Source organism: Heterodontus francisci, chromosome X (genome assembly GCF_036365525.1).
Source record: "Heterodontus francisci isolate sHetFra1 chromosome X, sHetFra1.hap1, whole genome shotgun sequence".
Classification (NCBI taxonomy): Eukaryota; Metazoa; Chordata; class Chondrichthyes; order Heterodontiformes; family Heterodontidae; genus Heterodontus; species Heterodontus francisci.
The window spans coordinates 22,534,146-22,558,628 of NC_090421.1; positions in this window are offsets into that span (position 1 = coordinate 22,534,146).

Here is a 24,483-nt window from a genome sequence, read left to right on the forward strand (position 1 = left end):
TGTTACTGTGTGTGTGTGTGGGATTAATTCTGTACCTGTCAGTGTCGGTCAAAGTGTGTGAGTGTGGGATTAATTCTGTATCTGTCAGTGACTCTTTCTGTGTGTGCGAGATGGATTAATTCTGTATCTGTCACTGTCTGTTACTGCGTATGATGATGTGATTGGTATAGTATCTGTCCGTGTCGTTTACTGTGTTTGAGTGTGCGATTAAATCTATATCTGTCAGTGTCTGTTACTGCGCGTGAGTGTGGGATTAATTCTGTATCTGTCAGTGCCTGTTACTGTCTGTGAGTGTGGGATGAATTCTATATCTGTCAGTGTCTGTTACTGTGTGTGATTGTGGGATTAATTCTGTATCTGTCAGTGTCTGTTACTGTGTGTGAGTGTGGGATGAATTCTATATCTGTCAGTGTCTGTTACTGTGTATGGGTGTGGGATTAATTCTGTATCTGTCAATGTCTGTTACTGTGTGTGAGATTGCGATTAATTCTGTATCTTTCAGTGTCTGTTACCTTGTGAGTGTGGGATTAATTTTGTATCTGTCAGTGTCTGTTACTGTGTGTGTGTGTGGGATGAATTCTATATCTGACACTGTCTGTTACTGTGTGTGAGTGTGGGATGAATTCTATATCTGTCAGTGTCTGTTAGTGTGTATGAGTGTGGGATTAATTCTGTATTTGTCAGTGTCCGTTACTGAGTGTGAGTGTGGGCTGATTTCTATATCTGTCAGTGTCTGTTACTATTGTGAGTGTGGGATTAATGCTGTGTCAGTCAGTGTCTGTTACTGTGTGTGAGTGTGGGATTAATTCTGTATCTGTCAGCGTCAGTCACTGTGTGTGAGGGTGGGAATAATTCTGTATCTGTCACTGCCTGTCACCGTGTTAGAGTGTGGGATTAATGCTGTATCAGTCAGTGTCTGTTACTGTGTGTGAGTGTGGGATTAATTCTGTATCTGTCAGCGTCAGTCACTGTGTATGAGTGTGGGATTAATTTTTTGTCTGTCAGTGTCTGTTTCTGCGTGTGAGTGTGGGATTAATTCTATCACTGTCAGTGTCTGTTACTGAGTGAATGTGGGATTAATTCTGTATCTGTCAGTGTCTGTTACTGTGTGTGTATGTGGGATTAATTCTGTACCTGTCAGTGTCGGTCAAAGTGTGTGAGTGTGGGATTAATTCTGTATCTGTCAGTGTCTGTCTCTGTGTGTGAGTGTGGGATTAATTCTGTATCTGTCAGTGACTCTTACTGTGTGTGCGAGATGGATTAATTATGTATCTGTCACTGTCTGTTACTGTGTATGATGATGTGATTGGGATAGTATCTGTCCGTGTCGTTTACTGTGTTTGAGTGTGCGATTAATTCTATATCTGTCAGTGTCTGTTACTGCGTGTGAGTGTGGGATTAATTCTGTATCTGTCAGTGCCTGTTACTGTCTGTGAGTGTGGGATGTATTCTATATCTGTCAGTGTCTGTTACTGTGTGTGATTGTGGGATTAATTCTGTATCTGTCAGTGTCTGTTACTGTGTGTGAGTGTGGGATGAATTCTATATCTGTCAGTGCCTGTCACTGTGTGTGAGTGTGGGGTGAGTTCGAGATCTGTCAGTGTCTGTAACTGTGTATGGGTGTGGGATTAATTCTGTATCTGTCAATGTCTGCTACTGTGTGTGAGATTGCGATTAATTTTGTATCTTTCAGTGTCTGTTACCTTGTGACTGTGGGATTAATTTTGTATCTGTCAGTGTCTGTTACTGTGTGTGAGTGTGGGATGAATTCTATATCTGACACTGTCTGTTACTGTGTGTGAGTGTGGGATGAATTCTATATCTGTCAGTGTCTGTTAGTGTGTATGAGTGTGGGATTAATTCTGCATTTGTCAGTGTCCGTTACTGAGTGTGAGTGTGGGATGATTTCTATATCTGTCAGTGTCTGTTACTATTGTGAGTGTGGGATTAGTTCTGTATCTGTCAGTGCCTGTTACTGTGTGTGAGTGTGGGATGTATTCTATATCTGTCAGTGTCTGTTACTGTAAATGAGTGTGGGATTAATTCTGTATCTGTCAGTGTCTGTTGATGTGTGTGCCTGTAGGATTAATTCTGTATCTGTCAGTGTCTGTCACTGCGTGTGAATTTGGGATTATTCAGTATCTGTCAGTGTCTGTTACTGTGTGTGAGTGTGGGATTAATTCTGTATCTGTCAGTGTCTGTTGCTGTGTGTGAGTGTGGGATTAATTCTGTATCTGTCAGTGTCTGTTACTGTGTTTGAGTGTCGGATTAATTCTGTATCTGTCAGTCTCTGTTACTGTGTGTGAGTGTGGGATTAATTCTGTATCTGTCAGTGTTTGTTACTGTGTGTGTGAGTGTGGGATTAATTCTGTATTGTCACTGTCTGTTGCTGTGTGTGTGAGTGTGGGATTAATTCTGTAACTGTCAGTGTCTGTTTCGGTGTGTGAGAGTTGGATTAGTTCTTTATCCGTCACTGTCTGTCACTGTGTTTGAGTGTGGGATTAATTCTGTATCTGTCAGTGTCTGTTACTGTGTCTGAGTGTTGGATTAATTCTGTATCTGTCAGTGTCGGTTACTGTGTTTGAGTGGCGGATTAATTCTGTATCTGTCAGTCTCTGTTACTGTGTGTGAGTGTAGGATTAATTCTGTATCTGTCAGTGTTTGTTACTGTGTGTGTGAGTGTGGGATTAATTCTGTATTGTCACTGTCTGTTGCTGTGTGTGTGAGTGTGGGATTAATTCTGTAACTGTCAGTGTCTGTTTCGGTGTGTGAGAGTTGGATTAGTTCTTTATCCGTCACTGTCTGTCACTGTGTTTGAGTGTGGGATTAATTCTGTATCTGTCAGTGTCTGTTACTGTGTCTGAGTGTTGGATTAATTCTGTATCTGTCAGTGTCGGTTACTGTGTTTGAGTGGCGGATTAATTCTGTATCTGTCAGTCTCTGTTACTGTGTGTGAGTGTGGGATTAATTCTGTATCTGTCAGTGTTTGTTACTGTGTGTGTGAGTGTGGGATTAATTCTGTATTGTCACTGTCTGTTGCTGTGTGTGTGAGTGTGGGATTAATTCTGTAACTGTCAGTGTCTGTTTCGGTGTGTGAGAGTTGGATTAGTTCTTTATCCGTCACTGTCTGTCACTGTGTTTGAGTGTGGGATTAATTCTGTATCTGTCAGTGTCTGTTACTGTGTCTGAGTGTTGGATTAATTCTGTATCTGTCAGTGTCTGTTACTGTGTGTGAGTGTGGGATTAATTCTGTATCTGTCAGTGTCTGTCACTGTGTGTGAGTGTGGTATTAATTCTGTATCTGTCAGTGTCTGTTACTGGGTATGAGTGTGGGATTAATTCTGTATATGTCAGTGTCTGTTTCTATGTGTGAGAGTGGGATTAATTCTGTATCTGTCACTGTCTGTTGCTGTCTGTGTGAGTGTGGGATTAATTCTGTATCTGTCAGTGTCTGTTTCGGTGTGTGAGAATGGGATTATTTCAGTATCTGTCAGTGTCTTTTACTGTGTGTGAGTGTGGGATACATTCTGTATCTGTCAGTGTCTGTTACTGTGTGTGAGTGTGGGATTAATTCTGTATCTGTCAGTGTCTGTTACTGTGTGTGAGATTGCAATTAATTCTGTATCTTTCAGTGTCTGTTACCTTGTGAGTGTGGATTAATTTTGTATCTGTCAGTGTCTGTTACTGTGTGTGAGTGTGGGATTAATTCTGTATCTGTCAGTGTCTGTTCCTGTGTGTGAGAGTGGGATTAATTCTGTATTGTCACTGTCTGTCACTGTGTTTGACTGTGGGATTAATTCTGTATCTGTCAGTGTCTGTTACTGTGTCTGAGTGTTGGATCAATTCTGTATCTGTCAGTGTCTGTCACTGTGTGTGAGTGTGGTATTAATTCTGTATCTGTCAGTGTCTGTTACTGTGTATGAGTGTGGGATTAATTCTGTATCTGTCAGTCTCTGTTACTGTGTGTGAGTGTGGGATTTATTCTGTATCTGTCAGTGTTTGTTACTGTGTGTGTGTGTGTGGGATTAATTCTGTATTGTCACTGTCTGTTGCTGTGTTTGTGAGTGTGGGATTAATTCTGTAACTGTCAGTGTCTGTTTAGGTGTGTGAGAGTTGGATTAGTTCTTTATCTGTCACTGTCTGTCACTGTGCTTGAGTGTGGGATTAATTCCGTATCTGTCAGTGTCTGTTACTGTGTCTGAGTGTTGGATTAATTCTGTATCTGTCAGTGTCTGCTACTGTGTGTGAGTGTGGGATTAATTCTGTATCTGTCAGTGTCTGTTACTGGGTATGAGTGTGGGATTAATTCTGTATATGTCAGTGTCTCTTTCTATATGTGAGAGTGGGATTAATTCTGTATCTGTCACTGTCTGTTGCTGTGTGTGTGAGTGTGGGATTAATTCTGTATCTGTCACTGTCTGTTTCGGTGTGTGAGAGTGGGATTATTTCAGTATCTGTCAGTGTCTGTTACTGTGTGTGAGTGTGGGATAAATTCTGTATCTGTCAGTGTCTGTTACTGTGTGTGAGCGTGGGATAAATTCTGTATCTGTCAGTGTCTGTTACTGTGTGTGAGTGTGGGATTAATTCTGTATTGTCACTGTCTGTTGCTGTGTGTGTGAGTGTGGGATTAATTCTGTAACTGTCAGTGTCTGTTTCGGTGTGTGAGAGTTGGATTAGTTCTTTATCTGTCTCTGTCTGTCACTGTGTTTGAGTGTGGGATTAATTCTGTATCTGTCACTGTCTGTTTCGGTGTGTGAGTGTGGGATTATTTCTGTATCTGTCAGTGTCTGTTACTGTGTCTGAGTGTTGGATCAATTCTATATCTGTCAGTGTCTGTTACTGTGTATGAGTGTGGGATTATTTCTGTATCTGTCAGTGTCTGTTACTGTGTCTGAGTGTTGGATCAATTCTATATCTGTCAGTGTCTGTTACTGTGTATGAGTGTGGGATTAATTCTGTATATGTCAGTGTCTGTTACTGTGCGTGAGTGTGGGATTAATTCTGTATCTGTCAGTGTCTGTTGCTGTGTGTGAGTGTGGGATTAATTCTGTATCTGTTAGTGTCTGTCACTGCGTGTGAGTGTGTGATTAACTCTGTATCTGTCACTTTCTGTTACTGTGTTTGAGTGTCGGATTAATTCTGTATCTGTCAGTCTCTGTTACTGTGTGTGAGTGTGGGATTAATTCTGTATCTGTCAGTGTTTGTTACTGTGTGTGTGTGTGGGATTAATTCTGTATTGTCACTGTCTGTTGCTGTGTGTGTGAGTGTGGGATGATTTCTATATCTGTCAGTGTCTGTTACTATTGTGAGTGTGGGATTAGTTCTGTATCTGTCAGTGCCTGTTACTGTGTGTGAGTGTGGGATGTATTCTATATCTGTCAGTGTCTGTTACTGTAAATGAGTGTGGGATTAATTCTGTATCTGTCAGTGTCTGTTGATGTGTGTGCCTGTAGGATTAATTCTGTATCTGTCAGTGTCTGTCACTGCGTGTGAATTTGGGATTTATTCAGTATCTGTCAGTGTCTGTTACTGTGTGTGAGTGTGGGATTAATTCTGAATCTGTCGGTGTCTGTTACTGTGTGTGAGTGTGGGATAAATTCTGTATCTGTCAGTGTTTGTTACTGTGTGTGTGAGTGTGGGATTAATTCTGTATTGTCACTGTCTGTTGCTGTGTGTGTGAGTGTGGGATTAATTCTGTAACTGTCAGTGTCTGTTTCGGTGTGTGAGAGTTGGATTAGTTCTTTATCCGTCACTGTCTGTCATTGTGTTTGAGTGTGGGATTAATTCTGTATCTGTCAGTGTCTGTTACTGTGTCTGAGTGTTGGATTAATTCTGTATCTGTCAGTGTCTGTTACTGTGTGTGAGTGTGGGATAAATTCTGTATCTGTCAGTGTCTGCCACTGTGTGTGAGTGTGGTATTAATTCTGTATCTGTCAGTGTCTGTTACTGTGTGTGAGTGTGGGATTAATTCTGTATTGCCACTGTCTGTTACTGTTTGTGTGAGAGTGGGATTAATTCTGTATATATCTGTGTCTGTTTCCATGTGTGAGAGTGGGATTAATTCTGTATCTGTCACTGTCTGTTGCTGTGCATGATGATGTGATTAGTTTCGCATCTCTCCGTGTCAGTTACTGTGTTTTAGTGTGCGATTAATTCTGTATCTGTCAGTTTCTGTTACTGTGTGTGAGTGTTGGATTAATTCTGTATCTGTCAGTGTCTGTTACTGTGTGTGTGTGTGGGATTAATTCTGTCTCCGTCAGTGTCTGTTACGGTGTGTGAGAGTGGGATTAATGCTGTATCTGTCACTGTCTGTTGCTGTGCATGATGATGTGATTAGTTTCGTCTCTCTCCGTGTCGGTTATTGTGTTTGACTGTGCGATTAATTCTGTATCTATCAGTGTCTGTTACTGTGTGTGTGTGTGTGGGATTAATTCCGTATTGTCACTGTCTGTTGCTGTGTGTGTGAGTGTGGGATTAATTCTGTATCTGTCAGTGTCTGTTTCGGTGTGTGAGAGTGGGATTATTTCTGTATCGGTCACTGTCTGTCACTGTCTTTGAGGGTGGGATTAATTCTGTATCTGTCGGTGTCTGTAACTGTGTGTGAGTGTGGGATTAATTCTGTATCTGTCAGTGTCTGTCACTGTGTGTGAGTGTGGGATTAATTCTATATCTGTATGTGTCTGTTTCTGCGTGTGAGTGTGTGATTAATTCTGTATCTGTCAGTGTCTGTTACTGTGTGTGAGTGTGGGATTAATTCTGTATATGTCAGTGTATGTCACTGTCGGTGAGTGTGGGATTAATTCTGTATCTCTCAGTGTTTGTTACAGTGAGTGTGTGTATTGGATTAATTTTGTATCTGTCAGTGTCTGTTCCTATGTGTGAGAGTGGGATTAATTCTGTATCTGTCAGTGTCTATTACTGTGTTTGAGTGTCGGATTAATTCTGTATCTGTCAGTGTCTGTTTCTGTGCGTGAGTGTAGGAATAATTCTGTATCGGTCACTGTCTGTCACCGTGTTAGGGTGTGGGATTAATGCTGTATCAGTCAGTGTCTGTTACTGTGTGTGAGTGTGGGATTAATTCTTTATCTGTCAGCGTCAGTCACTGTGTGTGAGGGTGGGAATAATTCTGTATCTGTCACTGCCTGTTACTGTGTATGAGTGTGGGATTAATTCTTTGTCTGTCAGTGTCTGTTTCTGCGTGTGAGTGTGGGATTAATTCTATCTCGGTCAGTGTCTGTTACTGTGTGTGAGTGTGGGATTAATTCTGTATTGCCACTGTCTGTTACTGTTTGTGTGAGAGTGGGATTAATTCTGTATATATCTGTGTCTGTTTCCATGTGTGAGAGTGGGATTAATTCTGTATCTGTCACTGTCTGTTGCTGTGCATGATGATGTGATTAGTTTCGCATCTCTCCGTGTCAGTTACTGTGTTTTAGTGTGCGATTAATTCTGTATCTGTCAGTTTCTGTTACTGTGTGTGAGTGTGGGATTAATTCTGTATCTGTCAGTGTCTGTTACTGTGTGTGTGTGTGGGATTAATTCTGTCTCCGTCAGTGTCTGTTACGGTGTGTGAGAGTGGGATTAATGCTGTATCTGTCACTGTCTGTTGCTGTGCATGATGATGTGATTAGTTTCGTCTCTCTCCGTGTCGGTTATTGTGTTTGACTGTGCGATTAATTCTGTATCTATCAGTGTCTGTTACTGTGTGTGTGTGTGTGGGATTAATTCCGTATTGTCACTGTCTGTTGCTGTGTGTGTGAGTGTGGGATTAATTCTGTATCTGTCAGTGTCTGTTTCGGTGTGTGAGAGTGGGATTATTTCTGTATCGGTCACTGTCTGTCACTGTCTTTGAGGGTGGGATTAATTCTGTATCTGTCGGTGTCTGTAACTGTGTGTGAGTGTGGGATTAATTCTGTATCTGTCAGTGTCTGTCACTGTGTGTGAGTGTGGGATTAATTCTATATCTGTATGTGTCTGTTTCTGCGTGTGAGTGTGTGATTAATTCTGTATCTGTCAGTGTCTGTTACTGTGTGTGAGTGTGGGATTAATTCTGTATATGTCAGTGTATGTCACTGTCGGTGAGTGTGGGATTAATTCTGTATCTCTCAGTGTTTGTTACAGTGAGTGTGTGTATTGGATTAATTTTGTATCTGTCAGTGTCTGTTCCTATGTGTGAGAGTGGGATTAATTCTGTATCTGTCAGTGTCTATTACTGTGTTTGAGTGTCGGATTAATTCTGTATCTGTCAGTGTCTGTTTCTGTGCGTGAGTGTAGGAATAATTCTGTATCGGTCACTGTCTGTCACCGTGTTAGAGTGTGGGATTAATGCTGTATCAGTCAGTGTCTGTTACTGTGTGTGAGTGTGGGATTAATTCTTTATCTGTCAGCGTCAGTCACTGTGTGTGAGGGTGGGAATAATTCTGTATCTGTCACTGCCTGTTACTGTGTATGAGTGTGGGATTAATTCTTTGTCTGTCAGTGTCTGTTTCTGCGTGTGAGTGTGGGATTAATTCTATCTCGGTCAGTGTCTGTTACTGTGTGAATGTGGGATTAATTCTGTATCTGTCAGTGTCTGTTACTGTGTGTGTGTGTGGGATTAATTCTGTACCTGTCAGTGTCGGTCAAAGTGTGTGAGTGTGGGATTAATTCTGTATCTGTCAGTGTCTGTCTCTGTGTGTGAGTGTGGGATTAATTCTGTATCTGTCAGTGACTCTTTCTGTGTGTGCGAGATGGATTAATTCTGTATCTGTCACTGTCTGTTACTGTGTATGATGATGTGATTGGTATAGTATCTGTCCGTGTCGTTTACTGTGTTTGAGTGTGCGATTAAATCTATATCTGTCAGTGTCTGTTACTGCGCGTGAGTGTGGGATTAATTCTGTATCTGTCAGTGCCTGTTACTGTCTGTGAGTGTGGGATGAATTCTATATCTGTCAGTGTCTGTTACTGTGTGTGATTGTGGGATTAATTCTGTATCTGTCAGTGTCTGTTACTGTGTGTGAGTGTGGGATGAATTCTATATCTGTCAGTGTCTGTCACTGTGTGTGAGTGTGGGGTGAGTTCGAGATCTGTCAGTGTCTGTTACTGTGTATGGGTGTGGGATTAATTCTGTATCTGTCAATGTCTGTTACTGTGTGTGAGATTGCGATTAATTCTGTATCTTTCAGTGTCTGTTACCTTGTGAGTGTGGGATTAATTTTGTATCTGTCAGTGTCTGTTACTGTGTGTGAGTGTGGGATGAATTCTATATCTGACACTGTCTGTTACTGTGTGTGAGTGTGGGATGAATTCTATATCTGTCAGTGTCTGTTAGTGTGTATGAGTGTGGGATTAATTCTGTATTTGTCAGTGTCCGTTACTGAGTGTGAGTGTGGGCTGATTTCTATATCTGTCTGTGTCTGTTACTATTGTGAGTGTGGGATTAATGCTGTGTCAGTCAGTGTCTGTTACTGTGTGTGAGTGTGGGATTAATTCTGTATCTGTCAGCGTCAGTCACTGTGTGTGAGGGTGGGAATAATTCTGTATCTGTCACTGCCTGTCACCGTGTTAGAGTGTGGGATTAATGCTGTATCAGTCAGTGTCTGTTACTGTGTGTGAGTGTGGGATTAATTCTGTATCTGTCAGCGTCAGTCACTGTGTATGAGTGTGGGATTAATTTTTTGTCTGTCAGTGTCTGTTTCTGCGTGTGAGTGTGGGATTAATTCTATCACTGTCAGTGTCTGTTACTGAGTGAATGTGGGATTAATTCTGTATCTGTCAGTGTCTGTTACTGTGTGTGTATGTGGGATTAATTCTGTACCTGTCAGTGTCGGTCAAAGTGTGTGAGTGTGGGATTAATTCTGTATCTGTCAGTGTCTGTCTCTGTGTGTGAGTGTGGGATTAATTCTGTATCTGTCAGTGACTCTTACTGTGTGTGCGAGATGGATTAATTCTGTATCTGTCACTGTCTGTTACTGTGTATGATGATGTGATTGGGATAGTATCTGTCCGTGTCGTTTACTGTGTTTGAGTGTGCGATTAATTCTATATCTGTCAGTGTCTGTTACTGCGCGTGAGTGTGGGATTAATTCTGTATCTGTCAGTGCCTGTTACTGTCTGTGAGTGTGGGATGAATTCTATATCTGTCAGTGTCTGTTACTGTGTGTGATTGTGGGATTAATTCTGTATCTGTCAGTGTCTGTTACTGTGTGTGAGTGTGGGATGAATTCTATATCTGTCAGTGACTGTCACTGTGTGTGAGTGTGGGGTGAGTTCGAGATCTGTCAGTGTCTGTTACTGTGTATGGGTGTGGGATTAATTCTGTATCTGTCAATGTCTGCTACTGTGTGTGAGATTGCGATTAATTCTGTATCTTTCAGTGTCTGTTACTGTGTGTGAGTGTGGGATTAATTCTGTATCTGTCAGTGTATGTCACTGTCGGTGAGTGTGGGATTAATTCTGTATCTCTCAGTGTTTGTTACAGTGAGTGTGTGTATTGGATTAATTTTGTATCTGTCAGTGTCTGTTCCTATGTGTGAGAGTGGGATTAATTCTGTATCTGTCAGTGTCTATTACTGTGTTTGAGTGTCGGATTAATTCTGCATCTGTCAGTGTCTGTTTCTGTGCGTGAGTGTAGGAATAATTCTGTATCGGTCACTGTCTGTCACCGTGTTAGAGTGTGGGATTAATGCGGTATCAGTCAGTGTCTGTTACTGTGTGTGAGTGTGGGATTAATTCTGTATCTGTCAGTGTCTGTTTCGGTGTGTGAGAGTGGGATTATTTCTGTATCGGTCACTGTCTGTCACTGTCTTTGAGGGTGGGATTAATTCTGTATCTGTCGGTGTCTGTAACTGTGTGTGAGTGTGGGATTAATTCTGTATCTGTCAGTGTCTGTCACTGTGTGTGAGTGTGGGATTAATTCTATATCTGTATGTGTCTGTTTCTGCGTGTGAGTGTGTGATTAATTCTGTATCTGTCAGTGTCTGTTACTGTGTGTGAGTGTGGGATTAATTCTGTATCTGTCAGTGTATGTCACTGTCAGTGAGTGTGGGCTTAATTCTGTATCTCTCAGTGTTTGTTACAGTGAGTGTGTGTATTGGATTAATTTTGTATCTGTCAGTGTCTGTTCCTATGTGTGAGAGTGGGATTAATTCTGGATCTGTCAGTGTCTATTACTGTGTTTGAGTGTCGGATTAATGCTGTATCAGTCAGTGTCTGTTACTGTGTGTGAGTGTGGGATTAATTCTGTATCTGTCAGCGTCAGTCACTGTGTGTGAGGGTGGGAATAATTCTGTATCTGTCACTGCCTGTTACTGTGTATGAGTGTGGGATTAATTCTTTGTCTGTCAGTGTCTGTTTCTGCGTGTGAGTGTGGGATTAATTCTATCTCTGTCAGTGTCTGTTACTGTGTGAATGTGGGATTAATTCTGTATCTGTCAGTGTCTGTTACTGTGTGTGTGTGTGGGATTAATTCTGTACCTGTCAGTGTCGGTCAAAGTGTGTGAGTGTGGGATTAATTCTGTATCTGTCAGTGTCTGTCTCTGTGTGTGAGTGTGGGATTAATTCTGTATCTGTCAGTGACTCTTTCTGTGTGTGCGAGATGGATTAATTCTGTATCTGTCACTGTCTGTTACTGCGTATGATGATGTGATTGGTATCGTATCTGTCCGTGTCGTTTACTGTCTTTGAGTGTGCGATTAAATCTATATCTGTCAGTGTCTGTTACTGCGCGTGAGTGTGGGATTAATTCTGTATCTGTCAGTGCCTGTTACTGTCTGTGAGTGTGGGATGAATTCTATATCTGTCAGTGTCTGTTACTGTGTGTGATTGTGGGATTAATTCTGTATCTGTCAGTGTCTGTTACTGTGTGTGAGTGTGGGATGAATTCTATATCTGTCAGTGTCTGTTACTGTGTATGGGTGTGGGATTAATTCTGTATCTGTCAATGTCTGTTACTGTGTGTGAGATTGCGATTAATTCTGTATCTTTCAGTGTCTGTTACCTTGTGAGTGTGGGATTAATTTTGTATCTGTCAGTGTCTGTTACTGTGTGTGAGTGTGGGATGAATTCTATATCTGACACTGTCTGTTACTGTGTGTGAGTGTGGGATGAATTCTATATCTGTCAGTGTCTGTTAGTGTGTATGAGTGTGGGATTAATTCTGTATTTGTCAGTGTCCGTTACTGAGTGTGAGTGTGGGCTGATTTCTATATCTGTCTGCGTCTGTTACTATTGTGAGTGTGGGATTAATGCTGTGTCAGTCAGTGTCTGTTACTGTGTGTGAGTGTGGGATTAATTCTGTATCTGTCAGCGTCAGTCACTGTGTGTGAGGGTGGGAATAATTCTGTATCTGTCACTGCCTGTCACCGTGTTAGAGTGTGGGATTAATGCTGTATCAGTCAGTGTCTGTTACTGTGTGTGAGTGTGGGATTAATTCTGTATCTGTCAGCGTCAGTCACTGTGTATGAGTGTGGGATTAATTTTTTGTCTGTCAGTGTCTGTTTCTGCGTGTGAGTGTGGGATTAATTCTATCACTGTCAGTGTCTGTTACTGAGTGAATGTGGGATTAATTCTGTATCTGTCAGTGTCTGTTACTGTGTGTGTATGTGGGATTAATTCTGTACCTGTCAGTGTCGGTCAAAGTGTGTGAGTGTGGGATTAATTCTGTATCTGTCAGTGTCTGTCTCTGTGTGTGAGTGTGGGATTAATTCTGTATCTGTCAGTGACTCTTACTGTGTGTGCGAGATGGATTAATTCTGTATCTGTCACTGTCTGTTACTGTGTATGATGATGTGATTGGTATAGTATCTGTCCGTGTCGTTTACTGTGTTTGAGTGTGCGATTAATTCTATATCTGTCAGTGTCTGTTACTGCGCGTGAGTGTGGGATTAATTCTGTATCTGTCAGTGCCTGTTACTGTCTGTGAGTGTGGGATGAATTCTATATCTGTCAGTGTCTGTTACTGTGTGTGATTGTGGGATTAATTCTGTATCTGTCAGTGTCTGTTACTGTGTGTGAGTGTGGGATGAATTCTATATCTGTCAGTGACTGTCACTGTGTGTGAGTGTGGGGTGAGTTCGAGATCTGTCAGTGTCTGTTACTGTGTATGGGTGTGGGATTAATTCTGTATCTGTCAATGTCTGCTACTGTGTGTGAGATTGCGATTAATTCTGTATCTTTCAGTGTCTGTTACCTTGTGAGTGTGGGATTAATTTTGTATCTGTCAGTGTCTGTTACTGTGTGTGAGTGTGGGATGAATTCTATATCTGACACTGTCTGTTACTGTGTGTGAGTGTGGGATGAATTCTATATCTGTCAGTGTCTGTTAGTATGTATGAGTGTGGGATTAATTCTGCATTTGTCAGTGTCCGTTACTGAGTGTGAGTGTGGGATGATTTCTATATCTGTCAGTGTCTGTTACTATTGTGAGTGTGGGATTAGTTCTGTATCTGTCAGTGCCTGTTACTGTGTGTGAGTGTGGGATGTATTCTATATCTGTCAGTGTCTGTTACTGTAAATGAGTGTGGGATTAATTCTGTATCTGTCAGTGTCTGTTGATGTGTGTGCCTGTAGGATTAATTCTGTATCTGTCAGTGTCTGTCACTGCGTGTGAATTTGGGATTTATTCAGTATCTGTCAGTGTCTGTTACTGTGTGTGAGTGTGGGATTAATTCTGTATCTGTCAGTGTCTGTTGCTGTGTGTGAGTGTGGGATTAATTCTGTATCTGTCAGTGTCGGTTACTGTGTTTGAGTGGCGGATTAATTCTGTATCTGTCAGTCTCTGTTACTGTGTGTGAGTGTGGGATTAATTCTGTATCTGTCAGTGTTTGTTACTGTGTGTGTGAGTGTGGGATTAATTCTGTATTGTCACTGTCTGTTGCTGTGTGTGTGAGTGTGGGATTAATTCTGCAACTGTCAGTGTCTGTTTCGGTGTGTGAGAGTTGGATTAGTTCTTTATCCGTCACTGTCTGTCACTGTGTTTGAGTGTGGGATTAATTCTGTATCTGTCAGTGTCTGTTACTGTGTCTGAGTGTTGGATTAATTCTGTATCTGTCAGTGTCTGTTACTGTGTGTGAGTGTGGGATTAATTCTGTATCTGTCAGTGTCTGTCACTGTGTGTGAGTATGGTATTAATTCTGTATCTGTCAGTGTCTGTTACTGGGTATGAGTGTGGGATTAATTCTGTATATGTCAGTGTCTGTTTCTATGTGTGAGAGTGGGATGAATTCTGTATCTGTCACTGTCTGTTGCTGTCTGTGTGAGTGTGGGATTAATTCTGTATCTGTCAGTGTCTGTTTCGGTGTGTGAGAGTGGGATTATTTCAGTATCTGTCAGTGTCTGTTACTGTGTGTGAGTGTCGGATTAATTCTGTATCTGTCAGTGTCTGTTACTGTGTGTGAGTGTGGGATTAATTCTGTATCTGTCAGTGTCTGTTACTGTGTGTGAGATTGCGATTAATTCTGTATCTTTCAGTGTCTGTTACCTTGTGAGTGTGGATTAATTTTGTATCTGTCAGTGTCTGTTACTGTGTGTGAGAGTGGGATTAATTCTGTATTGTCACTGTCTGTCACTGTGTTTGAGTGTGGGATTAATTCTGTATCTGTCAGTGTCTGTTACTGTGTCTGAGTGTTGGATCAATTCTGTATCTGTCAGTGTCTGTCACTGTGTGTGAGTGTGGTATTAATTCTGTATCTGTCAGTGTCTGTTACTGTGTATGAGTGTGGGATTAATTCTGTATCTGTCAGTCTCTGTTACTGTGTGTGAGTGTGGGATTAATTCTGTATCTGTCAGTGTTTGTTACTGTGTGTGTGTGTGTGGGATTAATTCTGTATTGTCACTGTCTGTTGCTGTGTTTGTGAGTGTGGGATTAATTCTGTAACTGTGAGTGTATGTTTAGGTGTGTGAGAGTTGGATTAGTTCTTTATCTGTCACTGTCTGTCACTGTGTTTGAGTGTGGGATTAATTCCGTATCTGTCAGTGTCTGTTACTGTGTCTGAGTGTTGGAATAATTCTGTATCTGTCAGTGTCTGTTACTGTGTGTGAGTGTGGGATTAATTCTGTATCTGTCAGTGCCTGTCACTGTGTGTGAGTGTGGTATTAATTCTGTATCTGTCAGTGTCTGTTACTGGGTATGAGTGTGGGATTAATTCTGTATATGTCAGTGTCTCTTTCTATATGTGAGAGTGGGATTAATTCTGTATCTGTCACTGTCTGTTGCTGTGTGTGTGAGTGTGGGATTAATTCTGTATCTGTCACTGTCTGTTTCGGTGTGTGAGAGTGGGATTATTTCAGTATCTGTCAGTGTCTGTTACTGTGTGTGAGTGTGGGATAAATTCTGTATCTGTCAGTGTCTGTTACTGTGTGTGAGCGTGGGATAAATTCTGTATCTGTCAGTGTCTGTTACTGTGTGTGAGTGTGGGATTAATTCTGTATTGTCACTGTCTGTTGCTGTGTGTGTGAGTGTGGGATTAATTCTGTAACTGTCAGTGTCTGTTTCGGTGTGTGAGAGTTGGATTAGTTCTTTATCTGTCTCTGTCTGTCACTGTGTTTGAGTGTGGGATTAATTCTGTATCTGTCAGTGTCGGTTCCTGTGTGTGAGAGTGGGATTAATTCTGTATTGTCACTGTCTGTCACTGTGTTTGAGTGTGGGATTATTTCTGTATCTGTCAGTGTCTGTTACTGTGTCTGAGTGTTGGATCAATTCTGTATCTGTCAGTGTCTGTTACTGTGTATGAGTGCGGGATTAATTCTGTATATATCAGTGTCTGTTACTGTGCGTGAGTGTGGGATTAATTCTGTATCTGTCAGTGTCTGTTGCTGTGTGTGAGTGTGGGATTAATTCTGTATCTGTTAGTGTCTGTCACTGCGTGTGAGTGTGTGATTAATTCTGTATCTGTCACTTTCTGTTACTGTGTTTGAGTGTCGGATTAATTCTGTATCTGTCAGTCTCTGTTACTGTGTGTGAGTGTGGGATTAATTCTGTATCTGTCAGTGTTTGTTACTGTGTGTGTGTGTGGGATTAATTCTGTATTGTCACTGTCTGTTGCTGTGTGTGTGAGTGTGGGATGATTTCTATATCTGTCAGTGTCTGTTACTATTGTGGGTGTGGGATTAGTTCTGTATCTGTAAGTGCCTGTTACTGTGTGTGAGTGTGGGATGTATTCTATATCTGTCAGTGTCTGTTACTGTAAATGAGTGTGGGATTAATTCTGTATCTGTCAGTGTCTGTTGATGTGTGTGCCTGTAGGATTAATTCTGTATCTGTCAGTGTCTGTCACTGTGTGTGAGTGTGGTATTAATTCTGTATCTGTCAGTGTCTGTTACTGTGTATGAGTGTGGGATTAATTCTGTATATGTCAGTGTCTGTTACTGTGCGTGAGTGTGGGATTAATTCTGTATCTGTCAGTGTCTGTTGCTGTGTGTGAGTGTGGGATTAATTCTGTATCTGTTAGTGTCTGTCACTGCGTGTGAGTGTGTGATTAATTCTGTATCTGTCACTTTCTGTTACTGTGTTTGAGTGTCGGATTAATTCTGTATCTGTCAGTCTCTGTTACTGTGTGTGAGTGTGGGATTAATTCTGTATCTGTCAGTGTTTGTTACTGTGTGTGTGTGTGTGGGATTAATTCTGTATTGTCACTGTCTGTTGCTGTGTGTGTGATTGTGGGATTAATTCTGTAACTGTCAGCGTCTGTTTCGGTGTGTGAGAGTTGGATTAGTTCTTTATCTGTCACTGTCTGTCACTGTGTTTGAGTGTGGGATTAATTCTGTATCTGTCAGTGTCTGTTACTGTGTCTGAGTGTTGGATTAATTCTGTATCTGTCAGTGTCTGTTACTGTGTGTGAGTGTGGGATTAATTTTGTATCTGTCACTGTCTGTCACTGTGTGTGAGTGTGGTATTAATTCTGTATCTGTCAGTGTCTGTTACTGGGTATGAGTGTGGGATTAATTCTGTATATGTCAGTGTCTGTTTCTATGTGTGAGATTGGGATTAATTCTGTATCTGTCACTGTCTGTTGCTGTCTGTGTGAGTGTGGGATTAATTGTGTATCTGTCAGTGTCTGTTTCGATGTGTGAGAGTGGGATTATTTCAGTATCTGTCAGTGTCTGTTACTGTGTGTGAGTGTGGGATAAATTCTGTATCTGTCAGTGTCTGTTACTGTGTGTGAGTGTGGGATTAATTCTGTATCTGTCAGTGTCTGTTACTGTGTGTGAGATTGCGATTAATTCTGTATCTTTCAGTGTCTGTTACCTTGTGAGTGTGGATTAATTTTGTATCTGTCAGTGTATGTTACTGTGTGTGAGTGTGGGATTCATTCTGTACCTGTCAGTGTCTGTTCCTGTGTGTGAGAGTGGGATTAATTCTGTATTGTCACTGTCTGTCACTGTGTTTGAGTGTGGGATTAATTCTGTATCTGTCAGTGTCTGTTACTGTGTCTGAGTGTTGGATCAATTCTGTATCTGTCAGTGTCTGTTACTGTGTGTGAGTGTGGGATTAATTCTGTATGTGTCAGTGTCTGTCACTGTGTGTGAGTGTGGTATTAATTCTGTATCTGTCAGTGTCTGTTACTGTGTATGAGTGTGGGATTAATTCTGTATCTGTCGGTCTCTGTTACTGTGTGTGTGTGTGGGATTAATTCTGTATCTGTCAGTGTTTGTTACTGTGTGTGTGTGTGTGGGATTAATTCTGTATTGTCACTGTCTGTTGCTGTGTGTGTGAGTGTGGGATTAATTCTGTAACTGTCAGTGTCTGTTTCGGTGTGTGAGAGTTGGATTAGTTCTTTATCTGTCACTGTCTGTCACTGTGTTTGAGTGTGGGATTAATTCTGTATCTGTCAGTGTCTCTTACTGTGTCTGAGTGTTGGATTAATTCTGTATCTGTCAGTGTCTGTTACTGTGTGTGAGTGTGGGATTAATTCTGTATCTGTCAGTGTCTGTCACTGTGTGTGAGTGTGGTATTAATTCTGTATCTGTCAGTGTCTGTTTCTGGGTATGAGTGTGGGATTAATTCTGTATATGTCAGTGTCTGTTTCTATGTGTGAGAGTGGGATTAATTCTGTATCTGTCACTGTCTGTTGCTGTGTGTGTGAGTGTGGGATTAATTCTGTATCTGTCAGTGTCTGTTTCGGTGTGTGAGAGTGGGATTATTTCAGTATCTGTCAGTGTCTGTTACTGTGTGTGAGTGTGGGATAAATTCTGTATCTGTCAGTGTCTGTTACTGTGTGTGAGTTTTGGATAAATTCTGTATCTGTCAGTGTCTGTTACTGTGTGAGAGTGTGGGATTAATTCTGTATTGTCACTGTCGGTTGCTGTGTGTTTGAGTGTGGGATTAATTCTGTAACTGTCAGTGCCTGTTTCGGTGTGTGAGAGATGGATTAGTTCTTTATCTGTCACTGTCTGTCACTGTGTTTGAGTGTGGGATTAATTCTGTATCTGTCAGTGTCTGTTACTGTGTCTGAGTGTTGGATTAATTCTGTATCTGTCAGTGTCTGTTACTGTGTGTGAGTGTGGGATTAATTCTGTATCTGTCAGTGACTGTCACTGTGTGTGAGTGTGGTATTAATTCTGTATCTGTCAGTGTCTGTTACTGTGTATGAGTGTGGGATTAATTCTGTATATGTCAGTGTCTGTTTCTATGTGTGAGAGTGGGATTAATTCTGTATCTGTCACTGTCTGTTGCTGTGTGTGTGAGTGTGGGATTCATTCTGTATCTGTCAGTGTCTGTTTCGGTGTGTGAGAGAGGGATTATTTCAGTATCTGTCAGTGTCTGTTACTGTGTGTGAGTGTGGGATAAATTCTGTATCTGTCAGTGTCTGTTACTGTGTGTGAGTGTGGGATAAGTTCTGTATCTGTCAGTGTCTGTTACTGTGTGTGAGTGTGGGATTAATTCTGTATCTGTCAGTGTCTGTTACTGTGTGTGAGATTGCGATTAATTCTGTATCTTTCAGTGTCTGTTACCTTGTGAGTGTGGGATTAATTTTGTATCTGTCAGTGTCTGTTACTGTGTGTGAGTGTGGGATTAATTCTGTATCTGTCAGTGTCTGTTCCTGTGTGTGAGAGTGGGATTAATTCTGTATTGTCACTGTCTGTCACTGTGTTTGAGTGTGGGATTAATTCTGTAGCTATCAGTGTCTGTTACTGTGTGTGTGTGTGTGGGATTAATTCTGTATTGTCACTGTCTGTTGCTGTGTGTGTGAGTGTGGGCTTAATTCTGTATCTGTCAGTGTCTGTTTCGGTGTGTGAGAGTGGGATTATTTGTGTATCGGTCACTGTCTGTCACTGTGTTTGAGGGTGGGATTAATTCTGTATCTGTCAGTGTCTGTAACTGTGTCTGAGTGTTGGATTAATTCTGTATCTGTCAGTGTCTGTTACTGTGTGTGAGAAAGGGATTAATTCTGTATCTGTCAGTGTCTGTTTCTCTCTGTGAGAGTGGGATTAATTCTGTACCTGTCACTGTCTGTCACTGTGTATGATGATGTGATTAGTTTCGTATCTGTCCGTGGCGGTTACTGTGTTTGAGTGTCCGATTAATTCTAATTCTGTCAGTGTCTGTTACTGTGTGTGAGTGTGGGTTTATTTCTGGATCTGTCAGTGTCTGTAACTGTGTGCGAGTGTGGGATTAATTCTGTATCTGTCGGTGTCTGTTACTGTGTGTGCGTGTGTGGGATTAATTCTAAATTGTCACTGTCTGTTTCTGTGTGTGAGAGTGGGATTAGTTCTGTATCTGTCACTGTCTGTCACTGTGTTTGAGTGTGGGATTAATTCTGTATCTGTCAGTATCTGTTACTGTGTCTGAGTGTGGGTTTAATTCTCTATCTGTCAGTGTCTGTCACTGTGTGTGAGTGTGGTATTAATTCTTTATCTGTCAGTGTCTGTTACTGGGTATGAGTGTGGGATTAATTCTGTATATGTCAGTGTCTGTTTCTATGTGTGAGAGTGGGATTAATTCTGTATCTGGCACTGTCTGTTGCTGTGTGTGTGAGTGTGGGATTAATTCTGTATCTGTCAGTGTCTGTTTCGGTGTGTGAGTGTGGGATTATTTCAGTATCTGTCAGTGTCTGTTACTGTGTGTGAGTGTGGGATAAATTCTGTATCTGTCAGTGTCTGTTACTGTGTGTGAGTGTGGGATAAATTCTGTATCTGTCAGTGTCTGTTACTGTGTGTGAGTGTGGGATTAATTCTGTATTGTCACTGTCTGTTGCTGTGTGTGTGAGTGTGGGATTAATTCTGCAACTGTCAGTGTCTGTTTCGGTGTGTGAGAGTTGGATTAGTTCTTTATCTGTCACTGTCTGTCACTGTGTTTGAGTGTGGGATTAATTCTGTATCTGTCAGTGTCTGTCACTGCGTGTGAGTGTGGGATTAATTCTGTATCTGTCACTGTCTGTTACTGTGTGAGTGTGGGATTAATTCTGTATCTGTCAATGTCTGTTACTGTGTGTGAGTGCGGGATTAATTCTGTATCTGTCAATGTCTGTTACTGTGTGTGAGTGTGGGATGAATTCTCTATTTGTCACTGTCTTTTGCTGTGCATGATGATGTGATTGTTTTCGTATCTCTCCGTGTCAGTTACTGTGTTTGTTTGTGCGATTAATTCAGTATCTGTCAGTGTCTGTTACGGTGTGTGATTGTGGGATTAAATCTCTATCTGTCACTGTCTGTTGCTGTGCATGATGATGTGATTAGTTTCGTATCTCTCCGTGTCGGTTACTGTGTTTGAGTGTGCGATTAATTCTATTTCTGTCAGTGTCTGTTTCTGTCTGTGAGTGTGGGTTTAATTCTATATCTGTCAGTGTCATTTACTGTGTGGGAGTGTGGGATTAATTCTGTATCTATCAGTGTCTGTTACTGTGTGTGAGTGTGTGGAATTAATTCTGTATCTGTCAGTGTCTGTTGCTGTGTGTGTGAGTGTGGGATTAATTCTGTATCTGTCAGTGTCTGTTTCGGTGTGTGAGAGTGGGATTATTTCTGTATTGGTCACTGTCTGTCACTGTGTTTGAGGGTGGGATTAATTCTGTATCTGTCAGTGTCTGTAACTGTGTCTGAGTGTTGGATTAATTCTGTATCTGTCAGTGTCTGTTACTGTGTGTGAGTGTGGGATTAATTCTGTATCTGTCAGTGTCTGTCACTGTGTGTGAGTGTGGGATTAATTCTATATCTGTATGTGTCTGTTTCTGCGTGAGAGTGTGGGATTAATTCTGTATCTGTCAGTGTCTGTTACTGTGTGTGAGTGTGGGATTAATTCTGTATCTGTCAGTGCATGTCACTGTCGGTGAGTGTGGGATTAATTCTGTATCTCTCTGTGTCTGTTACAGTGGGTGTGTGTATGGGATTAATTTTTTATCTGTCAGTGTCTGTTCCTATGTGTGAGAGTGGGATTAATTCTGTATCTGTCAGTGTCTATTACTGTGTTTGAGTGCCGGATTAATTCTGTATCTGTCAGTGTCTGTTTCTGTGCCTGAGTGTAGGAACAATTATGTATCTGTCACTGTCTGTCACCGTGTTAGAGTGTGGGATTAATGCTGTATCAGTCAGTGTCTGTTAGTGTGTGTGAGTGTGGGATTAATTCTGTATCTGCCAGCCTCTGTCACTGTGTGTGAGGGTGGGAATAATTATGTATCTGTCACTGCCTGTTACTGTGTATGAGTGTGGGATTAATTATTTGTCTGTCAGTGTCTGTTACTGTGTGATTGTGGGATTAATTCTGTATCTGTCAGTGTCTATTACTGTGTGTGTGTGTGGGATTAATTCTGTACCTGTCAGTGTCTGTTACTGTGTATGAGTGTGGGATTCATTCTATCTCTGTCAGTGTCTGTCACGTGTGTGAGTGTGGGATTAATTCTGTATCTGTCACTCTCTGTTGCTGTGCATGATGATGTGATTAGTTTCGTATCTCTCCGTGTCGGTTACCGTGTTTGAGTGTGCGATTACTTCTATTTCTGTCAGTGTCTGTTTCTGTGTGTGATTGTGGGTTTAATTCTGTATCTGTCAGTGTCTGTTACTGTGTGGGAGTGTGGGATTAAATCTGTAGCAATCAGTGTCTGTTACTGTGTGTGTGTGTGTGGGATTAATTCTGTATTGTCACTGTCTGTTGCTGTGTGTGTGAGTGTATGCTTAATTCTGTATCTGTCAGTGTCTGTTTCGGTGTGTGAGAGTGGGATTATTTCTGTATCGGTCACTGTCTGTCACTGTGTTTGAGGGTGGGATTAATTCTGTATCTGTCAGTGTCTGTAACTGTGTCTGAGTGTTGGATTAATTCTGTATCTGTCAGTGTCTGTTACTGAGTGTGAGTGTGGGATTAATTCTGTATCTGTCAGTGTCTGTCACTGTGTGTGAGTGTGGGATTAATTCTATATCTGTATGTGTCTGTTTCTGCTTGTGAGTGTGGGATTAATTCTGTATCTGTCAGTGTCTGTTACTGTGTGTGAGTGTGGGATTAATTCTGTATCTGTCAGTGTATGTCACTGTCGGTGAGTGTGGGATTAATTCTGTATCTCTCAGTGTCTGTTACAGTGAGTGTGTGTATGGGATTAATTTTGTATCTGTCAGTGTCTGTTCCTATGTGTGAGAGTGGGATTAATTCTGTATCTGTCAGTGTCTATTGCTGTGTTTGTGTGTCGGATTAATGCTGTATCTGCCAGTGTCTGTTTCTGTGCGTGAGTGTAGGAATAATGCTGTTTCTGTCACTGTCTGTCACTGTGTTAGAGTGTGGGATTAATGTTGTATCAGTCAGTGTCTGTTACTGTGTGTGAGTGTGGGATTAATACTGTATCTGTCAGCGTCAGTCACTGTGTGTGAGGGTGGAAATAATTCTGTATCTGTCACTGCCTGTTACTGAGTATGAGTGTGGGATTAATTCTTTGTCTGTCAGTGTCTGTTACTGCGTCTGAGTGTGGGATTAATTCTATCTCTGTCAGTGTCTGTTACTGTGTGAATGTGGGATTATTTCTGTATCTGTCAGTGTCTGTTACTGCGTGTGTGTGTGGGTTTAATTCTGTACCTGTCAGTGTCTGTTACTGTGCATGAGTGTGGGATTAATTCTGTATCTCTCAGTGTCTGTTACGGTGTGTGACTGTGGGATTCATTCTGTATTTGTCAGTGTCTGTCACTGTGTGTGCGAGAGGGATTAATTCTGTATCTGTCACTGTCTGGTACTGTGTATGATGATGTGATTGGTATAGTATCTGTCCGTGTCGTTTACTGTGTTTGAGTGTGCGATTAATTCTATATCTGTCAGTGTCTGTTACTGCGCGTGAGTGTGGGATTAATTCTGTATCTGTCAGTGCCTGTTACTGTCTGTGAGTGTGGGATGAATTCTATATCTGTCAGTGTATGTTACTGTGTGTGATTGTGGGATTAATTCTGTATCTGTCAGTGTCTGTTACTGTGTGTGAGTGTGGGATGAATTCTATATCTGTCAGTGTCTGTCACTGAGTGTGAGTGTGGGATGAGTTCGAGATCTGTCAGTGTCTGTTACTGTGTATGGGTGTGGGATTAATTCTGTATCTGTCAATGTCTGTTGCTGTGTGTGAGATTGCGATTAATTCTGTATCTTTCAGTGTCTGTTACCTTGTGAGTGTGGGATTAATTTTGTATCTGTCAGTGTCTGTTACTGTGTGCGAGTGTGGGATGAATTCTATATCTGACACTGTCTGTTACTGTGTGTGAGTGTGGGATGAATTCTATATCTGTCAGTGTCTGTTAGTGTGTATGAGTGTGGGATTAATTCTGTATTTGTCAGTGTCCGTTACTGTGTGTGAGTGTGGGATCAATTCTATATCTGTCAGTGTCTGTTACTGTTGTGAGTGTGGGATTAGTTCTGTATCTGTCAGTGCCTGTTACTGTGCGTGAGTGTGGGATGTATTCTATATCTGTCAGTGTCTGTTACTGTGTATGAGTGTGGGATTAATTCAGTATCTGTCAGTGTCTGTTAATGTGTGTGACTGTGGGATTAATTCTGTATCTGTCAGTGTCTGTCACAGTGTGTGAGTGTGGGATTAATTCAGTATCTGTCAGTGTCTGTTACTGTGTGTGAGTGTGGGATTAATTCTGTATCTGTCAGTGTCTGTTGCTGTGTGTGAGTGTGGGATTAATTCTGTATCTGTCAGTGTCTGTCACTGCGTGTGAGTGTGTGATTAATTCTGTATCTGTCACTGTCTGTTACTGTGTTTGAGTGTCGGATTAATTCTGTATCTGTCAGTCTCTGTTACTGTGTGTGAGTGTGGGATTAATTCTGTATCTATCAGTGTTTGTTACTGTGTGTGTGTGTGTATGGAATAATTCTGTATAGTCACTGTCTGTTACTGTGTGTGTGAGTGTGGGATTAATTCTGTATCTGTCAGTGTCTGTTTCTGTGTGTGAGACTGGCATTAATTCTGTTTCTGTCAGTGACTTTTTCTATGCGTGAGAGTGGGATTAAGTCTTTATCTGTCAGTGTCTGTTACTGTGTTTGAGTGTCGGATTAATTCTGTATCTGTCAGTGTCTGCTACAGTGTATGAGTGTGGGATTAA